Raw genomic sequence first — 22,566 nt, forward strand, 5'->3', positions numbered from 1 at the left:
TCTCACTTAAAATATATCATGAGCATTTGACCACATTGTTATACTGAAAACATTATTTTTAATGCTGCTGCTTTATGAAAGGGCTTCTTTGTCTTTGAGAATTACAGTAAAAGTATTTTTTACAAGATGGATTCCATTTAAAAGTCTATCAGTATAGCAACCGCATTATTTAAGTGTCAGTTTGGTGTGTTTAAAACAAGTATTTACTCAGCGCTATGCTAGGCATTGTAGAGTAGAGAGATGAACGAAACATAGTTCCTGACTTCACTCAGGCCTAAGACCCAGTGAGGGAGGCCGAAATGTGCCCCACTGTTCTGTAGCAAGAACCAGCAGGGAGGAGAGATGAAAACAGGAGCTTCTCACTGCGGACTTCAGAGTTCTCCTTGAGTCTTGGCTTCAAAGAGCAGGGGGACAAGTGACCAGTGTGCAGACCTTTTGCTCTGACAGTATTTATATGTACACAACATTGGGGGGTGCCAGGTAGAGTCGACAGAAAACTGAAACCGGTAGGGGTAATAGTTGGAGGTGGAGGTTTGGAGGGTAGGGCAGGGTGTTAACAGGACCTGTATAGTTGCCTCAGAAGTAAGAACATACAAAGGTACAATGGCATTTTCCTCTGGGACACCCACTCTTTTTCTTTGTAATTCAGATCCCTGGCCATGCATCAGAGGGTTTTTTTTTTAGAGAAATGATTGTTATTTGCAAATACATCCTACCCTGAAATACTTGCTTTATTTAAACAAATAAAAACCATCAGAACTTCTTTAAAAAGCATGATAATGTGTTTTACTGATACATAATTTGAATATAATAAAGCAATTTCAGTGCTGCATTAACATTCAATTCTACATGTAATACGCAGTATTAGGCATTCAGGAATGAATATATTTAGTTTGGTACAGTTCAGAGGTTTTTCAGATGTATAGTCCACCTAAACCAAATAATTGTTTCTTTAGCTATGCTCTCAGTTCTGGAGGCAGGGAAGGAAGAAAGGAAGGAAAGAAAGGGAGGGAAAGAAGAAGACCTTTTTCGGGTGTACAGGGCAAGAACCAGGTACGCAGCAGCAGACTTGACCTCAGATTGCCAGTGATGTAGGATCCAGGGAGGTAAGATGAAATGTGACCCATGTATTTATCATGGCTGCTTCCAGGAACCATTGGAGAATGGACACTGCCATTTTAACAATCTACTATTGCCATAAATATATAATATAGGCAAAAAATGTGACCTCTGACAGAGAAAGACAAATACTGTGTGTTTTCTTATTTGTGGAATCTAGGAAAGCCAAACTCATGGAAATAGAGAGTATAATGGTGGTTGTGAGGGGCTGCAGGTGGGGGAAATGGAGAGATGTTGGTCAATGGGTACAAACTTCCATCTGTAAGATGAGTCAAGTTCTGGGGGACTGACTGTAACTAACATGACTATACCTAACATGGTGACTATAATCTAACAATACTGTATCATATACTTGAAAGTTAAGAGAAAAGATCTTAAATCTTATCACCACATTAAAAAAAATGATAATTATATGAGGGGTTGGAGGTGCCAACTAACCTTATTGTGATAATGATTTCACAGCATATGTGTATCAAATCATTGCATTGTACACCCTAAACTTACCTGTGTTATATGTCAATAATATCTCCATAAAGCTGGGAAGAAATCAACACTGAATTTGACCTCCGTGAGCAGGAGGCTTTCTCCTGACTGGTGAGGCGACAGCAGTGTTCTGTGGGAGATGACAACATTGCATCATTGCTTCGGTCTGGGTTTCTTCAAACTGTTAACTCGGGACAGTACTGGACACCGACCAGTTGTAAAAACTGAAATGGCTCAAGGGATTCCAGAGTATTTCATGCTTTTCAGATTTGGGACTGAGTCAGAATTTAATTATATACATTATTTTTAAAAATTCATTAAGTTCCTACTTGCCTATAATGACAGAGGCATAAAGGTTTAGGTAGGTATGTGTCTTCCAACTTTAGGACCATGAATGTAGAGATAAAAGACAGAACAGAAATAATGAGATGGCCTTTGAAGTACGGAATGTAGAGGTGGCCAGTAAGAACATATCCGTAGTTGTTAGCTTAAAGCAATTAGTAAGGGCCTTGGTGTCAGACTTAAGTTGTTGGTGTTCTTATTATTGTAAGGTGCTAGTCAACCCACTAGTCCCTGGAACTCTTGTCTCAGCTTGTGGACCCACTTCCTCACTTTCTAAGAACTAGCTATACTGGATTTCTCTCCCTTCCTGTAATCACTGTGTTCCTTCCCACCTCAAGTAAGCGTCTTTGCATGTCCCATTCCCTCAACTCCCCTCCCCTCCCTTTTTTTTTGGCCCAGCTGGCTCCTGTTTATCCTTCAGGTTTCAGCTCCAGTGTAACTTACTTAAGGACGTCTTCCCAGGCTGCCCTGCCTTAGGATCTAGATAGTGGATTCCCACAGTGCTCTGTGCTAATCTTTCCTAATGCTCTTGGTTTGAAATGTCTTTTTCAATGTTCATCTTCCCTGCGAGGCTTCAGGTTTCATTTGCGTGAACTCTCATTCCGGGCTTTACCCTCAAGTGCCTACTACCAAGGACTGGGTGCATCCTTGTTTACATAGTAGTTGCAGCTGTTTGAAGGAAGGGTAGGGTCTTAATGAGAGAGCTTTGCTCGCACTCTCATAAGCTTATGCAAGAGAAGAAATTCATCAAAAGATATAAATAGATAGATGGGTAGGTGGGGGCCGGGCATTTAGCACAGTACTCCAGTAAAGGTTCTGGAGCCGGGCTGACTGGGTTCAGATCCCAGGTCTGCTACCTTTAATGATGTCACCTTGTCCAAGTTACTTAACCTCTTTATACCTCAGCCCCTTCTGTGTAAAGTGGAAATAATAATAACACCTACCTCAAAGGTTTTCATGGGGGTGAAAACTCATAGTGTGTAATATATATAATAACATTTCTAAAATAAGTCCTAGTGATCTCTATTTCCCATTCCTCTTCTCATTCCTGCATCTCCCCCCACCCCCAGGAAAAGCAGAAGGGTTTGGGTTTTTTTTCCTGCTTGGACTTGTTATCCCCAGTGGTGCTAGAACACAGTAGATATGAATAGTTAATTTAGCCTTATTTTATATTTCAGGATAACCAGATACCATTTTGTGAATTCATTTAAAAGTATTAATAAATAAACAACAGAATTCAAGGAATTAGCATATAAACTATAATTAAACCTACTTTTAAAGACTTACAGGTGCATGCTGCTTCAATGAAAATTTATTTTAGTGTTTTGATAGTCAAAATAAAATCAGTTTCGTTGTTTAAGAAACAGTTTAGGATAAAGTTGTATACAGACTACTAAAAAGTGCTTTATCAGGTGAGTATTCTCTTCTAAAATTTCATGTATTCAAGGATAGAGAGGGTCAAATGAAAAATCAGAAGTACAAAATTCAACTGATCCACTCATTTTGTGTGCTAGATACTGGGACTAACTCTGTAAAAACAAACCATGGCTTGGCCCTCAGCTGACAAACTTGTATGTTTAACAACTGTATAAGATAATTTTGGGGGCACCTGGGTGGCTCAGTTGGTTAAATGTCTGCCTTTGTCTTGGATCATGATCCTAGGGTCCTGGGATCCATCCCTGCAGCAGGCTCCCTACTCAGCAGGGAGTCTGCTTCTCCCTCTCCCTCTGCCCCTCCAGCCCACCTGTGTGCGTGCTCTCTCTCTCAAATAAATAAGAAATCTTTAAAAAAATAACTTTGAATAACTTCTGTGTCATAGAATATATTTTACAGTGAAATGTGTAGGTTGACTTTCTAGAGAAGACTTGTTCAAATACCATTTACACTTTCACAACAGATAGACTACCATTTGATTTATTTTGTTTTAGGAGCATCCTGCCTTAACCAAGGAGCCAGTTTGGAGTTAAGCTTCTGTATATCCTCTTAACCACTTTCACGCAGCTTTCTCTTACTACTGTAGAGCTCAAGAGGTGGAGGAAGCAATGAAATACACCGCTAGGTCTAATGGGAAAGGACTAATGAGTAACGTTCATTGTGTTGAGCTAGTGATATGGAACAGTTTATTGGGGAAAGTCACTAGGCTATCCTATAGTCACCATAGTAAAGAAGAGAACTAGGACATGGTTATGCCCATACTTTTTGCTATTGAGGACAACAGATTTTTAAAAGTTTATCACATCTCTAGGTATGGTTCCAAGACTAGAGATTTCTTTCTTTCTTTTCTTTTTTTTAAAGATTTTATTTATTTGAGAGAGAGATAGAGAACACACTAGTGGAGGGGAGAGGCAGAGGGAGAAGGAGAAGCAGACTCCCTGCTGAGCAGGAAGCCTGACACAGGGCTCTATCTCAGGGTCCCCGGGTCATGACCTGAGCCGAAGCAGATGCTTAACTGACTGAGCCACACAGGCACCCCCAAACTAGAGATTTCTAAAACAAAAGTTATATGAGGAAATTCTTTATGGGGACACAGAGTGCTCTGAGCAGCTCACGTTTGTTTTTAAAAGATGTATATGATTGACAAATGGAAGGAGCACATAATCACATTTATAGAGAGCTAAGTAGACTGTAAGAAATGAGCATTTAAGAATTTTCTTCTCTACAGGCCAAAGCTCAAAAGGAGCTAAGATACTTCAGAGAGCACAAAATGCTTTTAAGGTTGTGTCTGGTGCAAAAGGAACAGGAAGGAAGAGGTAGGTTTACTGTCAGAAGATGTTGTTAATGTTAGCTGTTTGTAGGCAGAAATAGACATGTGCCATTCTTACTTTGCTTCCATAATCTTGAACTAGCAGAATTACTTTTCTTTTGTTTCTTTTTTTTTTTTTAATGAAAGACAGAGAGCATGAGAGGGGGAAGGGTCAGAGGGAGAAGCAGACTCCCTGCCGAGCAGGGAGCCCGATGCGGGACTCGATCCCGGGACTCCAGGATCATGACCTGAGCCGAAGGCAGTCGCCTAACCAACTGAGCCACCCAGGCGCCCAATGAAACTTTATTTATTATTTTTTTATAAAGATTTTATTTATTATTTGACAGAGAGAGAGAGCACGAGAGGGAAGAGGGTCAGAGGGAGAAGCAGACTCCCCGCCGAGCAGGGAGCCCGATGTGGGACTCGATCCCGGGACTCCAGGATCATGACCTGAGCTGAAGGCAGTCGCTTAACCAACTGAGCCACCCAGGAGCCCCATCTGTTTCTTAAACCCCACAAATTATGTGGCATTTGTTTTTCTCTGACTTATTTCACTTAGCATAATACCCTCTAGTTCCATCCATGTCGTTGCAAATGGCAAGAGTTCATTCTTTTTGATGGCTGAGTAATACTCCATTCCAATATTCCTGTGTGTGTGTGTATAATATATATATATATATCATATATATTATATATATTGTAACTGATGAATTCCCAATAGTTCATTTTTGCTTTTGTTTCCCTTGCCTTTGGAGACGTGTCTAGCAAGAAGTTGTTGTGGCTGAGGTCAAAGAGGTTGCTGCCTATATATATATATATCTTCTTTATCCATTCCTGTGTTGATGGACATCTGGGCTCTTTTCTATAGTTTAGCTGTTTTGGACATTGCTACTATAAACATTGGGGTGCAGGTGCCCCTTCGAGTCACTATGTTTGTATCCTTAGGATAAAAATACCTAGTAGTCAGTTACTAGGTCGTAGGGTAGTTCTATTTTTAACATTTTGAGGAACCTCCATACTGTTTTCCAGAATGGCCGCACCAGTTTACATTCCCACCAACAGCGTAAGAGGGTTGCCCTTTCTCCACATCCTCGCCAACATCTGTTGTTTCCTGAGTGGTTAATTTTAGCCATTCTGACTGGTGTGAGGTGGTATCTCATTGTGGTTTTGATTTGTATTTCCCTGATGATGAGTGATGTTGAGCATTTTTTCATGTGTCTGTTGGCTATTTGTATGTCTTCTTTGGAGAAATATCTGTTCATGTCTTCTGCCCATTTCTTGACTGGATTATTTGTTCTTTGGTGTTGAGTTTGATAAGTTCTTTATAGATTTTGGATGCTAGCCCTTTGTCTGTAAGTCCTTTGAGAATATCTTCTCCCATTCCATAGACTGCCTGTTAGTTTTGTTGACTGTTTCCTTTGCTATGCGAAAGCTTTTTATCCTGATGAAGTCCCAATAGTTCATTTTTGCTTTTGTTTCCCTTGCCTTTGGAGACGTGTCTAGCAAGAGGTTGTTGTGGCTGAGGTCAAAGAGGTTGCTGCCTGTATTCTCCTACAGGATTTTGATGGATTTCCTATCTCACATTTAGGTCTTTCATCCATTTTGAGTTTATTTTTGTGTATGGTGTAAGAAAGTGGTCCAGTTTCATTCTTCTGCATGGGGCTGTCCAATTTTACCAACACCATTTCTTGAAGAGACTGTCTTTTTTTCCATTGGATATTCTTTCCTGCTTTGTTGGAGACCATAGAGTTGACCATAGAGTTGAGGGTCTATTTCTGGGTTCTCGGACTGTACAGTATTGATTATGAATTGTGTTTTTCTTCCACTCAGCAAAGAACAAGTACTATGATAAAAATAAGAAATGGCATAATATGATTCCATCTAAATGGAACTCGGGTTGGTAGAGCCCCTGAATGCCTGGCAGAAACCACTTCTGTGACCAGGGATTCTTCTGTGTTATCCCTATAAAAATCTTTCAGGCTTTCTTCTTTGATCAGAGAGGGGTCCCCCTTCCTCAGCATCTATTTTTGGCAAGGCAAAACAGAGACTTTTTGGTCTGTGTTTATTAGTTTAGGATCCGAATGTTATCTCTAAACTTTAACAGCACCCTGGTTTCCTGCTTCTATTAACACCCTCTCATTTGGTTATGCTTGCTTATACCTGTGAGAAAAGACCAAAAGGGGGGATTAGAAATGCTACATCATGGAATAATAGTTAAAAGAATGAACTGATCTGTAGTAACCTTTTGACTTATCCTTGTCATAATTAAGCTGTTCCAAATAAAACAAAGAGTATATTTTAATTGCCTAGTCATTTCTTACTCAATATAGTAATCCATTATGTTTTAGCATTGCCCTTTTGTAATCCTGTGAAGTCTTATCTAGTGAACAGTGTTTGGATTGCTTTGGTTTTCATTTTAAGTTCAATTTTTACTATAAATTCACTGCTATCAGATTTCTGCAATCCTCTATTTTTCTGCTTAACATTTCTTTGAGACCTCTAATAGTCCTCTTTTTATCTCCCATTTCCCCCACAAATAAGAAAAAAAATCTTTCATTCTGTTATTGAATCACCTTGTATCTAGGAGTCAAGTGAGTGGACAGAAAATGCCTGTTCAGTCAGTGATAGGCAGAAGGCTCTAAGGTAGGGTCCATTTGGCCTTTTGGAAGATGGCCAGTGTGGGTGGAAGCATGGCTAGTGGGGGGTTAGTGAATGGGTTTGAGTCAGAGATGGCCAAAGCTAGAACATGTGGAAGTTTGGATTTTATCCCAAGTGCAAAAAGAAGTCATGGCGGGGGTGGGGGGCATTAAACAGAGTAGTGATTATTTGGTTTATGTTCAGAATCTCACTCTGGCTTCTGTGTAAGTGGTGGGAGCAGGAAGGAGGCAAGAATGAATGCAGGGAGACAGATTAGAAGGCTGTTGCAGAATCCGAGATGGGAAATGATGGTGGCTTTGATTAGGGTGGAGGCTCTGGAAATGGAGAGAAGTGGACATAGGGCATGTTTTGGAGATAGAACTGACAAAAGTTGCTACTGGATTGGATCTGAGGGATAGAAGTGAAAAGGAGAAATCAGAAACTTCTGATGACTTCTAGCTTTTGGGTCTGTTCTGCTGGGTTGATGGTGCTATTATTTGCTTAAGACAAGGAAAACTAGAGCAGAGGAAAAATTGGGGGAGGATGGAATTAAGAGTTCTGTTTCCGCTGTCTGAAATTTGAGGTGCTTATTTGACTTTCTATATTTGCAATGTATACGAATGAGTTTGATGGCTCTGGAGCTTGGTGGACATAGATCAGGGATGGAGACATGATAAGCACCTAGAAGTTATCAGTATATAGATGGTATTTAAAGCTATAGATGGAAATTATCTTGGGTATTTGTCATATTCTCTGACCTATACCTTGTCCTTCCCCTACTATTGTAAAATTATGCCAACATTATGTACTATAGGTATATGTTATTAATTATAGTACTATAATAATTTGTTTTTAGTAAAGCAATGTTGTTTTTAGTAAAATACAGTAAAATACTCTGATTTCTTTTTCCTGTCTATAGCTAAATGGTTTAAGGGTATTCAGTCACTACCATCAATATTTAACTGGAGATCTAACAGTTATGTGTTCTGTCTTCTGTGTTTTTTTTCGTAGGCAAAGTCATTAATAAAGATTTGCGACATTACCTGAGTCTTCAGTTTCAGAAAGGATCAATTGACCACAAATTGCAGCAAGTGATCAGAGATAATCTCTACTTGAGAACCATTCCATGTAAGTATGAGATTGAATAAAAGAAAGGCCAATGTATCCTTATTTAACTAATCAAACATGTAGAAGTAATTCAGTAGAGTATCTTATATCAGATTGGGAAGACTGAGTTGGGGCACTAGAATGAAACACAAATTGGATAAGGAGAAAAGTTTTCCAAGGACATGCAGGGCTTTTGTTTTTAAAGTAGAAAAACTAGAAGATTCTATATTGTAACTTTAAAAACAGTCATTAGACTTTAAGAGTTTAAGACTATCCATGTACATTCTGCTAACTAAATTTTCTTCTATAAATCAGTTCCAAATGTTTATTCAGTAAGAATAAATAATAAACTTTTTTCACTCTCAGTGCCTTGTACACTGAGAACAAACATTTTTGTCTTAATTATGAGGACATTACTTATTTTAAGATCTGCCCCTTCCCCAAAGGAAAAAAGGAGGAAATGCACTACCTTCTTTGTAGTAATCTATGTTGAATTTTTATCTAGATGTTTGTATATCTATTCCAGTCTTGGTAGTTTTCATAGGACCTGGTTGTTGTTGTTGTTGTTGTTGTTGTTGTAAGGATGCTGTGTGTGTGTGTGTGAGTGTGTGTGTGTGTGTGTGTTTTAACACAAAACAAGAAACCATGTATGCTTAGATTTTAGTTAGAACAAGTCTGGGAAAGAATAAAAAGCAGTAAACAGTAAAAGGATGTAAAAGAATGTTCTGGTTTGTATTCCTTTTCAATATATTTGTAACTTCTGGTAGATAGTAGCTCTTACAATGGCTCTGGAATTCTTTATTTCTTTTTCTTGTTATTTACTCTTCAACAGTGTCCCATCTATCACCAAGCCTGCCTAATTACGCTCCTTAAATACCAATCCTTCTGCACTGCCTTAGATGCTCACCCTTTCTTGCTTGAACTTTTTTTTTTTTTAACAGATAACAATATGTAGGGGCAAAGAGCTAGGTGAAAAATACTGATCCTTGGACAAGTTACTTGATCTTTCTGAACCTCAGGATCCCCATATATAAAATATGAATAACAAGAGACACCTCATGGAGTTCTAAGAATTAAAATGAGAACATGAGGGCAAACCATGTGTCCTGGAGCAGACCCTCAGTGTCTGCCCTCTTCCCGGTTCTAGCTGCATCCCCACCTCCCACATCCCCTCAGTCTGGTCTGTCTTTAAGTGCATGTCTGACTCTTGTCCATCTACGGTTTATCCTTCAAAGTCTCTCATTGAGTACAAGTCCAGACTCTTTAACATGGTATAAAATGTTTTGGTTTTGTTTTTAAATCCAACTCCTTATGTATGATTTCCTCCTGTAAATCTACATGGTTGGATTTCAGAATTGCAACTCCTGTCTTCTTTTCTTTGCATTTGCCTGGTATATCTTTGTCTGACTTTTATTCTTTCATCTTTCTGAAGCTCTTTGTTTTACAAATAGTGTTGGATGTTGTAGCCAGTGTGAAACTTTCTTTATATTTATTGATGTGATCCATGTCTTTAGTCTCTGTTTTGTCATGGTTTTCTATTTTACCCATATACACATCTTTTATATAAAAAGCCTTTCACCACATAGTCCATTTTATTTGATCTCTCTCTTTAGAAAGGTTTGTATCTTCATTCTAATGGCTATCTTTATACTTTTATATAATACTCTGTTCTTCCTCCCTTCCTAAATGATCTACTTATTGCTTCTTACTCCTTCCTTCTCTCCCATCATCTGACTAGAGAAATAATATTTTTTTACCCCAAACAAAGATAATCAGCAAGCTTATTCCACTTCATATATGCTTTCCTCATTTTCACTGTTTTTTTTTAAATTCTTGACCTGTGTCTATATTAACAAAACAAACAGCCATTACATATTGCACTCTCCCCTTTATTATCATTTATTTTTTATTCTGTAGGTAAATACACATCGAATGTAACTACCAATCCTTATGTTGGTGTTTCTTCAATAACTGTGGTTTTCTAAAGCTGCTTCTTCTCTACTAGATTCCCCAGGAAAGAGAGGATCATCACAGTTTGTCTATGGCCTTTATACTTTCAAGTTTGTTTGGATATATATGAAATCTTTGCCTTATATTTTCTTTCCTTGACTATCTTAATTCTATTAGTCGATTATCTGATTATCTTCTGGCATAAAGCATTGCTCTTTAAAAGTCTGAAAACAATCTAATTTTCATTCCCTTATAAATAACTTGGTATTTTGCCCGCATGGGCTGTCTCAGGGTAGCATTTTTAGTTTCATAGCTCTAGAGCTCCCTCTTCCCTTGTTAAAACAGGTTAATAAAAATATGTACTTGTACTTTCTGCTGTACTCTGCACTTTTACTTGGATCTTCTTTTAAATTTATTTGTACTGTCCTAGTTTTGTAGTTTCTCCTCAGTGTGAGGTTTTGTCCTAGAAAGGAGTTACAGTTTATTTGGTTTTCATTCATAGGGTCCAAACAGCTACAGCCTTTTCACATCCTAACAGGACTTGTAACCAACACACTGAAGTATCCACAACTCCTCCAAGAATGCAGTGGTATATCAGTGACAGTTAACATACCAAATGGTTTTTAATTACCATTCTTTACTGAAAGATACCAAATCTTCTTATAGAAAATTCTGATTCTGGGTCTGGAGCAAGGAAAGTACAAGATGAACTTGGAACATCTGATTATCCCAGGAAGTATATAAATGCCTAAAAAACTATGGGGACATATCAGAAGCACATTTTTTTTGTTTGTTTTTAAAAAGCCATCTAGAAAGGGTTCCCACTGACAAGATCTGAAACAATTTGAGCAACAAAATTAATAAGAGAAAGAAAGACATCTACCATTGTCAGATACTGCACTGTTGAAAGGACAAGACTATGATCCCTAATAAAAGTGGAAAGGAGACTGCACACAAAGGAGTCCTGTGGTTTCATCAGCCTTCTGCCTGGAGCCACTTTCTGGACTATAATACAAGGAGGGAAAGCCCAGGCAGAGTGCAGAGGATTCTGAGTTGAGGAGACAGAAATATGAGTTCAAGAAGTCTGAGGTGCCTGAGATTTGCAGGACAGGGTGTCAGAGAGGAGAAAGCTATGAAGAAAAGGAGCTCAAATAATATGCATAGGTGCCCCCTTGACTCTGTTGGTGAATACTAAGCTGAGAATGTATAGGATGAGACTCCACATGGCCAGGCAAAGATTCTCTGGGAGCTGTAAAGTTAGCAATTTCCAGAGTTTACACAGGGCTGGGAGAATCTGAGTTCTAGCCTACCTGAGTGGAGAGACCTCAAGGGTCATGGCTTACTAGTAGCGCTAAAATAGGTGTAAGCTCCTTGGGGCCCATTTTAACAGAGCTTAATTAAACAAGCCCCAAAGGATCAGGCAGATATGCATACAACTTAACTGTTAGCCAAAAGAAAGGAAGGAGGGGAGGATAGGAGGGAGGAAAGAGGAAAAATCAACACTGTTTAAAGGAAGACAACAAAACCTCGACACTGAATAACATAGTATTTACAATGCCCAGTGTCTAATAAAAATTATTAGGTATACAAAAGAGAATAAAATATGGCCCATAATCCAAAGAAAAGTCAGCTAATACAAAAAACAAAACAGAAATGGCATAAATGACATATAAACAGATATGACTGAAGCATGCATTTTAGAGTTATAAATATGCTCAAGGATTTAAAGAAAAATATGAATAAAATAAAGAGAAAATGGATTTTTTTTTAAAGAATTAAATGGAACTTCAAAAATTCATGGATGGGCTTAACAGCAGATTGGAAACTGCGGAAGAAAAGATCAATGAACCTGAAGACATAGCAATATAAATGAATCAAACTGAAACAGGAAAAAGACTGAAGACATTAGTTTGTTTTTTTTTTTAAGTAACCAGAGAGAGAGAGAGAGACATTTCTACTTCTGCCATGAAAGACTAACTGGTGGGGTGCCTGGGTAGCACAGTCATCAAGCGTCTGCCTTCGGCTCAGGATATGATCCCAGGGTCCTGGGATCGAGCCCCACATCAGGCTCCCTGTTTAGCGGGAAGCCTGCTTCTCCCTCTCCCACTCCCCTTGCTTGTGGTCCCTCTCTCGCTGTGTCTCTCTCTGTCAAATAAATAAATAAAATCTTAAAAAAATAAGACTAACTGGTACTGGAATTACCTTCTTACTGTAAACAACTAGAAATTGGGCAAGATATATGTAATAACTATTTTCAGAAATTGGGTCATAGGCAGAACAGGACTGTGATCCATTCATATTGAGCTATGCACACTGTCAAACCAAAAAGGGGGGATACAGAAAAAAAAAATGAAGAAATAGGCTGAAATTTTTCCACATTTGATGAAAACTATAAATCTACAGAGCTGTGGATCTCAACAAACCCCAAGCAGAAGAAACATAAAAAAGCACATCTAAATATATCATATCTAATTGCTGAAAACCAGTGATAGAGAAAACGTGAAAGGCAGACAGAAAAAAGGTACATTAAATACGGGGCACCTGGGGGTCTCAGTCGTTAAGCGTCTGCCTTCAGCTCAGGTCATGATCCCAGGGTCCTGGGATCGAGCCCCACATTGGGCTCCCTGCTCGGCAGGAAGCCTGCTTCTCCCTCTCCCACTCTCCCTGCTTGTGCTCCCTCTCTCGCTGTCTCTCTCTCTGTCAAATGATTAAATAAAATCTTTAAAAAAAAAAGATACATTAAATACAAGGGAACAATGAAGGACTGTAGACTTGTCAACAGAAACCAGTACAAGGCAAAAGTCAATCAAATGTCATCTTCAACATGCTGAAAGGAAAAACTGCCAACCTAGATTTGTACATACAACAAAAATATCCTTAAGAGAAATAAAGAATTTTTCAGACCAAAAAAAAAAAAAAAAAAGTGAGGGAATTTTTCACCAGCAGACTTGCACTATAAGAAATACTAAAGGAAATTCTTCAGGTGGAATGGAAATGATACCAGAGAGATAGAACTGAAAGGAAATAGACAACAACAATAGAGTTTAAGATTTCAACACCTCCTTTAGGGAAAGTAAACAAAAAATCAGTAGGGTTATAACATGAGTAACACTTTGAACCAACTTGACCTAATTGCTATGTATTAGAACATGCCTTCCAACAACAGAAGAATATTCATTCTTTTCTAGTGTACATGGAACATTTACAAATGAAGACCATATTCTGGGCCATAAAACAAGATCCAGTAAATTTAAAAGAATTTAAATCCTACAGAATATATTCTGTGATCATAATGGAATTACAGGAAATCACTTAACAAAATAATCTGGAAAATCTCTGAATATTTAGAAATTAAATAGCACACTTCTAAATAACCTGTGAGTTGAATCCACAAGGAAAATACAAAATATTACACATATTAGCTTCTCAAAACATATCAAACCCAACATACCAATTTGTGGGATGTTGGTATAACAGGAAATTTATAGTGTTAAATACTTAGCAAATAAAGATCTCAATCAGTGATCTAAACTTCTAGCAAAAGAAGAGCAAAGTAAACCCAAATTAAGTAGAAGAAAGGAAATAAAGATAAAAGCAGAAATCAATAAACTAGAAAACAGAATAGAGAAATCAATGAAACCCAAAGTTGATTTTTTTCTGATCAGTAAAACTGGTGAACTTCTAGTCATACTGCTCAGGTAAAGAGAGAGAAAACACTGTTTAACAATATTAAGAATGAGAGAGATGGTATCATTAAAAATCCTACAGATGTTAAGTGGACAGTCAGGAATATTCTAAACAACTTGGTGACAGTAAACTGAACTCAGATGAAATGGAAAAATTCCTTGGAGGGAAAAAACTACCAATATTCACTCAAGAAGAAATAGATGAGGGATGCCTGGGTGGCTCAGTCAGTTAAGCGTCTGCCTCTAACTCGAGTCATGATCCTAGTATCCTGGGATCAAGCCCCAAGTCAAACTCCCTGCTTGGTGGGGAGTCTGCATATCCCTCTCCCCATGACCCTGCTTGTTCTCTCTCTCTCACTCACTCTTAAATAAATAAAATCTTTAAAAAATAAAGAAGTAATAGATGAGCTTAATAACAGTTCTCAATCTGTTAAAGGAATTGAATTTGTAGTTTGTAACTTTCCCATTAAGAAAGTGTCAGGCCCAGGGCGCCTGGGTGGCTCAGTTGGTTAAGCAACTGCCTTCAGCTCAGGTCATGATCCTGGAGTCCCTGGATTGAGTCCTGCATCGGGCTCCCTGCTCGGTGGGGAGCCTGCTTCTGCCTCTGGCCCTCCCCCCTCTCATGTGCTCTCTCTCTCTCATTCTCTCTGTCTCAAATAAATAAATAAAATCTTAAAAAAAAAAAAAAAAAGAAAGTGTCAGGCCCAGATGGTAGGAGTGACTTGTTCCGAATACTTAAAGAAGAAATAATACTAATTCTACACAGACTCTTTAAGAAAATAGAGGAGGGGGGAACTTCCCAACTCATTCTGTGATCTGATCATTATCCTGATTCTAAAACCAGACAAGGACATTAAAAGAAAATAATACTAGACCACAATTTTTCTTGAACATAGACTTAAAACTCCTTAAAATATTTTAGCAAATAAATATATAGCAATGTGTAAAAGGATAATAAAGTATGACCAAGGGGTATTTGTCCCAGGAATGAACAGTTGGGATAACATTTCAAATTAATATGGTAACAGACTGGAAAAGAAAAACAAAACAAAACAGATGATCTCCTCAAATAGATGCAAAAAAAAAACCAAAAAACAAAAAAAAACACTTGACAAAATTCAACTCCCGTTGATGGTAGAATCGCTCAGAAAACTAGTCTGCCAGTTATTAATTTAGTGCCTCTTGGCTTCAAATTACTCTTTTTTGCCTGGGTATGACATTGCAGCATTCCTCCTTTGCCAGCTGGTAGGTACATCGTCAGATTATCTTGGGGCTGGCAGGTAGAATACTGGAAAAAGAAAAATCATCTTTTGCTAGTTGCGGTGTGTCTTTTTCTTTTTGCTCCTGCCTGCAAAAAGACCGTAAGTTTCAGCAGTGCTCCAGCACTCAGTTTCCCACCTCATAGGCAGCTTCCTGAATTACACCAGTGCACCTGCTGACTTCCTTGCAGCTTCATAATGAGTTTGATGGGCACCCCACGTGGCTCCCCAGATTTCAACAATATTCCCTGCAAGTGGTTTTCTACTGGGTTTCTGGCAAGTCCAGCCAGTGTCCCAGATGGTTTTCTAGGCAGTTCGAAACAGCCCCCACTGCAGGCAGCTTGCTGGTGAATTTCATCAGTACCCCAGCAGACTGTTCCTTGTCTGCCAGCCTTGACCTACCATCTATGAACCAGATCCATCCCCAGGCTATGACCACACCTTCTCCAAAGAAGTCTGAATCCCAGAGTGTGGGAGCATCCCTCCCTTCCAAGTTTGTTCCTTATTTGAGTACTCTTCCTCAGCTCTAGGGTGGTATTCTTTAAAGTTCTCTTTTATATCCTCTTAGTTAATTCCTTGTAAATAGTTAATCATTTTTGTATTAAGCTCTCCTTGTTCAACTTACCATGTGTCTCTCTCCTGTTTGGATCCTGGTTGATACAAAATTGGTACTTGTAGTAGTCCCAGGAGACAGACTCTCCAAGAAGGAATTTTAGATTTGGTTGTGTTCTTGGGCTTAAGCACAGTGCCACATTCCTTCCGATGGAAAGCAGGATGCTTGTAATTCAGGACAAGAAGTGGCATCAAAGTTGTTTATTATTATTATTATTATTATTATTATTATTATTATTATTATTATTATGTTAATCACCGTACATTACATCGTTAGTTTTTGATGTAGTGTTCCATGATTCATTGTTTGCGTATAACACCCAGTGCTCCATGCAGAACGTGCCCTCTTTAATACCCATCACCAGGCTAACCCATCCTCCCACCCCCCTCCCCTCTAGAGCTCTCAGTTTGTTTTTCAGAGTCCATCGTCCCTCATGGTTCATCTCCCCCTTCGATTCCCCCCCTTCATTCTTCCCCTCCTGCTATCTTCTTTTTTTTTTTAAACATATAATATATTATTTGTTTCAGAGGTACAGATCTGTGATTCAACAGTCATGTACAATTCACAGTGCTCACCATAGCACATACCCTCCCCAATGTCTATCACCCATCCACCCCATCCCTCCCACCCCCCACCACTCCAGCAACCCTCAGTTTGTTTCCTGAGATTAAGAATTCCTCGTATCAGTGAGGTCATATGATACATGTCTTTCTTTGATTGACTTATTTCGCTCAGCATAACACCCTCCAGTTCCATCCACATTATTGCAAATGCCAAGTTTTCATTCCTTTTGATGGCTGCATAATATTCCATTGTATATATATACCACCTCTTCTTTATCCATTCATCTGTCGATGGACATCTTGGCTCTTTCCACAGTTTGGCTATTGTGGACATTGCTGCTATAAACATTGGGGTGCACGTACCCCTTCAGGTCCCTACATTGTATCTTTGGGGTAAATACCCAGTAGTGCAATTGCTGGATCATATAGTAGCTCTATTTTCAACTTTTTGAGGAACCTCCATACTGTTTTCCAGAGCGGCTGCACCAGCTTGCATTCCCACCAACAGTGTAGGAGGGTTCCCCTTTCTCCACATCCCCACCAACATCTGTCGTTCCCTGACTTGTTAATTTTAGCCATTCTGACTGGTGTGAGGTGATATCTCATTGAGGTTTTGATTTGGATTTCCCTGATACCGAGCGATGCTGAGCACTTTTTCATGTGTCTGTTGGTCATTTGGATGTCTTCTTTGGAAAAATGTCTGTTCATGTCTTCTGCCCATTTCTTGATTGGATCATTTGTTCTTTGGGTGTTGAGTTTGATAAGTTCTTTATAGATTTTGGATACTAGCCCTTTATCTGATAAGTCATTTGCAAATATCTTCCCCCATTCTGTTGGTTGTCTTTTGGTTTTGTTGACTGTTTCTATTGCTGTGCAAAAGCTTTTTATCTTGATGAAGTCCCAATAGTTCATTTTTGCCCTTGCTTCCCTTGCCTTTGGCAATGTTTCTAGGAAGAAATTGCTGCGGCTGAGGTCGAAGAGTTGCTGCCTGTGTTCTCCTTTAGGATTTGGATGGACTCCTGTCTCACATTGAGGTCTTTCAACCATTTGGAGTCTATTTTTGTGTGTGGTGTAAGGAAATGGTCCAGTTTCATTCTTCTGCATGTGGCTATCCAGTTTTCCCAATACCATTTGTTGAAGAGACTGTCTTTGTTCCATTGGACATTCTTTCCTGCTTTGTCGAAGATGAGTTGACCATAGAGTTGAGGGTCCATTTCTGGGCTCTCTATTCTGTTCCATCGATCTATGTGTCTGGTTTTGTGCCAGCACCATACTGTCTTGATGATGACAGCTTTGTAATAGAGCTGGAAGTCCAGAATTGTGATGCCACCAGCTTTGCTTTTCTTTTTCAGCATTCCTCTGGCTATGCGGGGTCTTTTCTGGTTCCATACAAATTTTAGGATGATTTGTTCCATTTCTTTGAAAAAAGTGGATGGTATTTTGATGGGGATTGCATTGAATGTATAGATTGCTCTAGGTAGCATTGACATCTTCACAATATTTGTTCTTCCAATCCATGAGCATGGAACGTTTTTCCATTTCTTTGTGTCTTCCTCAATTTCTTTCATGAGTATTTTATAGTTTTCTGAGAACAGATTCTTTGCCTCTTTGGTTAGATTTATTCCTAGGTATCTTATGGTTTTGGGTGCAGTTGTAAATGGAATCAACTCCTTAATTTCTCTTTCTTCTGTCTTGTTGATGTATAGGAATGCCACTGATTTCTGTGCATTGATTTTATATCCTGCCCCTTTACTAAATTCCTGTATGAGTTCTAGCAGTTTTGGGGTGGAGTCTTTTGGGTTTTCCACATACAGCATCATATCATCTGCAAAGAGTGAGAGTTTGACTTCTTTGCCAATTTGGATGCCTTTGATTTCTTTTTGTTGTCTGATTGCTGTGGCTAGGACTTCTAATACTGTGTTGAATAGCAGTGGTGATAGTGGACATCCCTGCCGCGTTCCTGACCTTAGGGGGAAAGCTCTCAGTTATTCCCCATTGAGAATGATACTCGTTGTGGGTTTTTCATAGGTGACTTTTATGATATTGAGGTATGTACCCTCTATCCCTATACTCTGAAGAGTTTTGATCAAGAAAGGATGCTGTACTTTGTCAAATGCTTTTTCTGCATCTGTTGAGAGGATCGTATGGTTCTTGTTCTTTCTTTTATTAATGTATTGTATCACATTGATTGATTTGCGGATATTGAACCAACCTTGCAGCCCAGGGATAAATCCCACTTGGTTGTGGTGAATAATCCTTTTAATGTACTATTGGATCCTATTGGCTAGTATTTTGGTGAGAATTTTTGCATCCATATTCATCAAGGATATTGGTCTGTAATTCTCCTTTTTGATGGGGTCTTTGTCTGGTTTTGGGATCAAGGTAATGGTGGCCTCATAAAATGAGTTTGGAAGTTTTCCTTCCATTTCTAGTTTTTGGAACAGTTTCAGAAGAATAGGTATTAATTCTTTTTTAAACATTTGATAGAATTCCCCTGGGAAGCCATCTGGCCCTGGGCTTTTGTTTGTTGGGAGATTTTTGATGACTGCTTCAATTTCCTTAGTGGTTATAGGTCTGTTCAGGTTTTCTATTTCTTCCTGGTTCAGTTTTGGTAGTTGATACATCTCTAGGAATGCATCCATTTCTTCCAGATTATCTAATTTGCTGGCATAGAGTTGCTCATAATATGTTCTTATAATTGTTTGTATTTCTTTGGTGTTGGTTGTGATCTCTCCTCTTTCATTCATGATTTTGTTGATTTGGGTCATTTCTTTTTTCTTTTTGATAAGTCTGGCCAGGGTTTATCAATCTTGTTAATTCTTTCAAAGAACCAGCTCCAAATAGTTTCATTGATCTGTTCTACTGTTCTTTTGATTTCTATTTCATTGATTTCTGCTCTGATCTTTGTTATTTCTCTTCCCCTGCTGGGTTTAGGCTTTATTTGCTGTTCTTTCTCCAGCTCCTTTAGGTGTAGGGTTAGGTTGTGTACTTGAGACCTTGTTTCTTGAGAAAGGCTTGTATTGCTATATACTTTCCTCTTAGGACTGCCTTTGCTGCATCCCAAAGATTTTGAACAGTTGTGTTTTCATTTCCATTTGTTTCCATGAATTTTTAAAATTCTTCTCTAATTTCCTAGTTGACCCATTCATTCTTTAGTAGGATGCTCTTTAGCCTCCATGTATTTGAGTTCTTTCCGACTTTCCTCTGTGATTAAGCTCTAGTTTCAAAGCATTGTGGTCTGAAAATAGGCAGGGAATGATCCCAATCTTTTGGTACTTGTTAGGACCTGATTTTTGACCTAGGATGTGATCTATTCTGGAGAATGTTCCATGGGCATTAGAGAAAAATGTGTATTCTTTTGCTTTGGGATGAAATGTTCTGGATATATCTGTGAAGTCCATTTGGTCCAGTGTGTCATTTAAAGTCTTTATTTCCTTGTTGATCTTTTGCTTAGATGATCTGTCCATTTCAGTGAGGGGGTGTTAAAGTCCCCCACTATTATTGTATTGTTGTCAATGTGTTTCTTTGCTTTTGTTATTAATTGGTTTATATAATTGTCTGCTCCCATGTTAAGGGCATAGATATTTACCATTGTTAGATCTTCTTGTTGGGTAGACCCTTTAAGTATGATATAGTGTCCTTCCTCATCTCTTATTACAGTCTTTGGTTTAAAATCTAATTTGTCTGATACAAGGATTGCCACCCCAGCTTTCTTTTGGTGTCCATTAGCATGGTGAATGGTTTTCCACCCCTTCACTTTTAATCTGGGGGTGTCTTTGGTTCTAAAATGAGTCTCTTGCAGATAGCATATCAATGGGTCTTGTTTTTTTATCCAATCTGATAGCCTGTGTCTTTTGATTGGGGCATTGAGCCCATTTACATTCAGGGTAACTATTGAAAGATATGAATTTAGTGCCATTGTATTGCCTGTAGGGTGACTGGTACTGTATATTGTCTGTGTTCCTTTCTGGTCTATGTTGCTTTTAGGCTCTCTCTTTGCCTAGAGGACCCCTTTCAATATTTCTTGTAGGGCTGGTTTCGTGTTTGCAAATTCCTTTAGTTTTTGTTTGTCCTGGAAGCTTTTTATCTCTCCTTCTATTTTCAATGACAGCCTAGCTGGATATAGTATTCTTGGCTGCATATTTTTCTCATTTAGTGCTCTGAATAGATCATGCCAGTCCTTTCTGGCCTGCCAGGTCTCTGTGGATAGGTCTGTTGCCAGTGTAATGTTTCTACCATTGTAGGTTACATATCTCTTCTCCCAAGCTGCTTTCAGGATTTTCTCTTTGTCTCTGAGACTCGTAAGTTTTACTATTAGATGTCAGGGTGTTGACCTATTTTTATTGATTTTGAGAGGGGTTCTCTGTGCCTCCTGGATTTTGATGCCTGTTTCCTTCCCCAAATTAGGGAAGTTCTCTGGTATAATTTGCTCCAAAATACCTTCTGCCCCTCTCTCTTTTTTCTTTTTCTGGGATCCCAATTAGTCTAATGTTGTTTCGTCTTACGGTATCACTTATCTCTCAAATTCTGTCCTCGTGATCCAGTAGTTGTTTATCTCTCTTTTCTCAGCTTCTTTATTTTCCATCTATATCTTTTCCATCTATATCTATGGTCTTCTATATCACTAATTCTCTCTTCTGCCTCATTTATCCTAGCAGTTAGAGCCTCCATTTTTTATTGCACCTCATTAATCGCCTTTTTGATTTCGACTTGGTTAGATTTTAGTTATTTTATTTCTCCAGAAAGGGTTTCTCTAATAACTTCCATATTTTTTTCAAGCCCAGGTAGTATCTTTAAAATCATCATTCTGAACTCTAGTTCCGACATGTTACTAATGTCCGAATTGATTAGGTCCCAGGCAGTTGGTACTGCCTCTTGTTCTTTTTGTTGAGGTGATTTTTTCCATCTTGTCATTTTGTCCAGAGGAGAATAGATGAATGAGAGAACAAAATGCTAACAGGGTAACAGTGTCCCCAGAAAATATACACTAAACAAATCAGAAAAGACCTGAAACCAGGGGAAAAGAAAGGGAAAGAAAGAAAAAAGAAAAAGATAAGATAAAAACAAACAAAAACAAAACAAGACCAAAAAAAAACCAGAATATGATCAAATATGATCAGGCTGGTGCATAGATCAGTGCCACACACTAGATTTTGGGCATATTTTGGTCTGTTAGAAGAAAGTGCTTCCCAAAAATTTAAAGAAAGTAAAACTTATATATGTATAAAAATAAGGGTTAATACGATGAAGGGATGGAATATGACTGTAAAGATGAAAATTATAAAAGATTTTATAAAAGGAATTGATAAGATAAGAAGTTGGTTGAAAAAAGAAAGAAGAGGATTTAAGAAAAAAAAAGGAAGAGAATGTGATTAGGCAGGAGACTAGAACAAGCCATACACTAGAGATTTAGGGTATATTTTGATTTGTTAGAAGAAACTGTATCCCAAAATTTTAAAGAGAGAACAACTTACATATATATACGAAAAATAATGGTAACTACTATGAAGGGATAGAATATGACTCCAAAAATGAAAAATAAAAAATACTTTTTAAAAAAGGGATTGATAAGATGTTTGAAAAAGGGAAAAAGAAAAATTAAAAAAAAAGTTAAAAAAATTAACTTTGAAAGACTAAAGAATCATGGTAAAAAAGCCATGGATTCTATGTGCAGTATTCCCCTAGCTCTGGAGTTCTGCCTTTCTCATTGATCAGTAAACTTGGTCTTGGCTGGCTGTTGTCGCTGATCTTCTTGGGGAGGGGCCTGTTGCCATGGTTCCCAAATGTCTTTGCCAGAGGCGGAATTGCCCCGCCCTTGCCTGTCTGGGCTAAGTAATTTGCTTGGGTTTGCTCTCGGGAGCTTTTGTTCCCTGCAAGCTTTCCATCCAGCTTTGGAGGAGGTGAGTGAAAATGGCGGCCTCCCAATCTCCGCCCCGGAGGAGCCGAGAACTCGGGGCCTCGCTCCTCAGTGCGCCCCCAGAGAAAAGCAGTCAATCCCTCCTGTCTCCCCGGTCTCCTGCCACACTCCGTGCTCACCCGGCCTGTGACCAAGCATTTCTTGCTC

General features: G+C 38.7%; 1 long non-coding RNA gene across 1 annotated transcript in view; it reads left to right on the top strand.

The window, feature by feature from the left end:
* Positions 1 to 8,333: 8,333 nt before the first annotated feature.
* LOC135363528 (uncharacterized) overlaps positions 8,334 to 22,566 on the top strand; it is a 28,861-nt gene continuing 14,628 nt past the window's right edge. The window contains exon 1 of the long non-coding RNA XR_010409212.1: positions 8,334 to 8,452. This is a non-coding gene — a long non-coding RNA (uncharacterized LOC135363528). The remainder of the gene's footprint in view (positions 8,453 to 22,566) is intronic.

The sequence above is a fragment of the Mirounga angustirostris genome, unplaced genomic scaffold (assembly GCF_029215605.1).
Source record: "Mirounga angustirostris isolate CCGP_5_RB_7025 unplaced genomic scaffold, mMirAng1.0.hap1 SCAF_2, whole genome shotgun sequence".
Lineage (NCBI taxonomy): Eukaryota > Metazoa > Chordata > Mammalia > Carnivora > Phocidae > Mirounga > Mirounga angustirostris.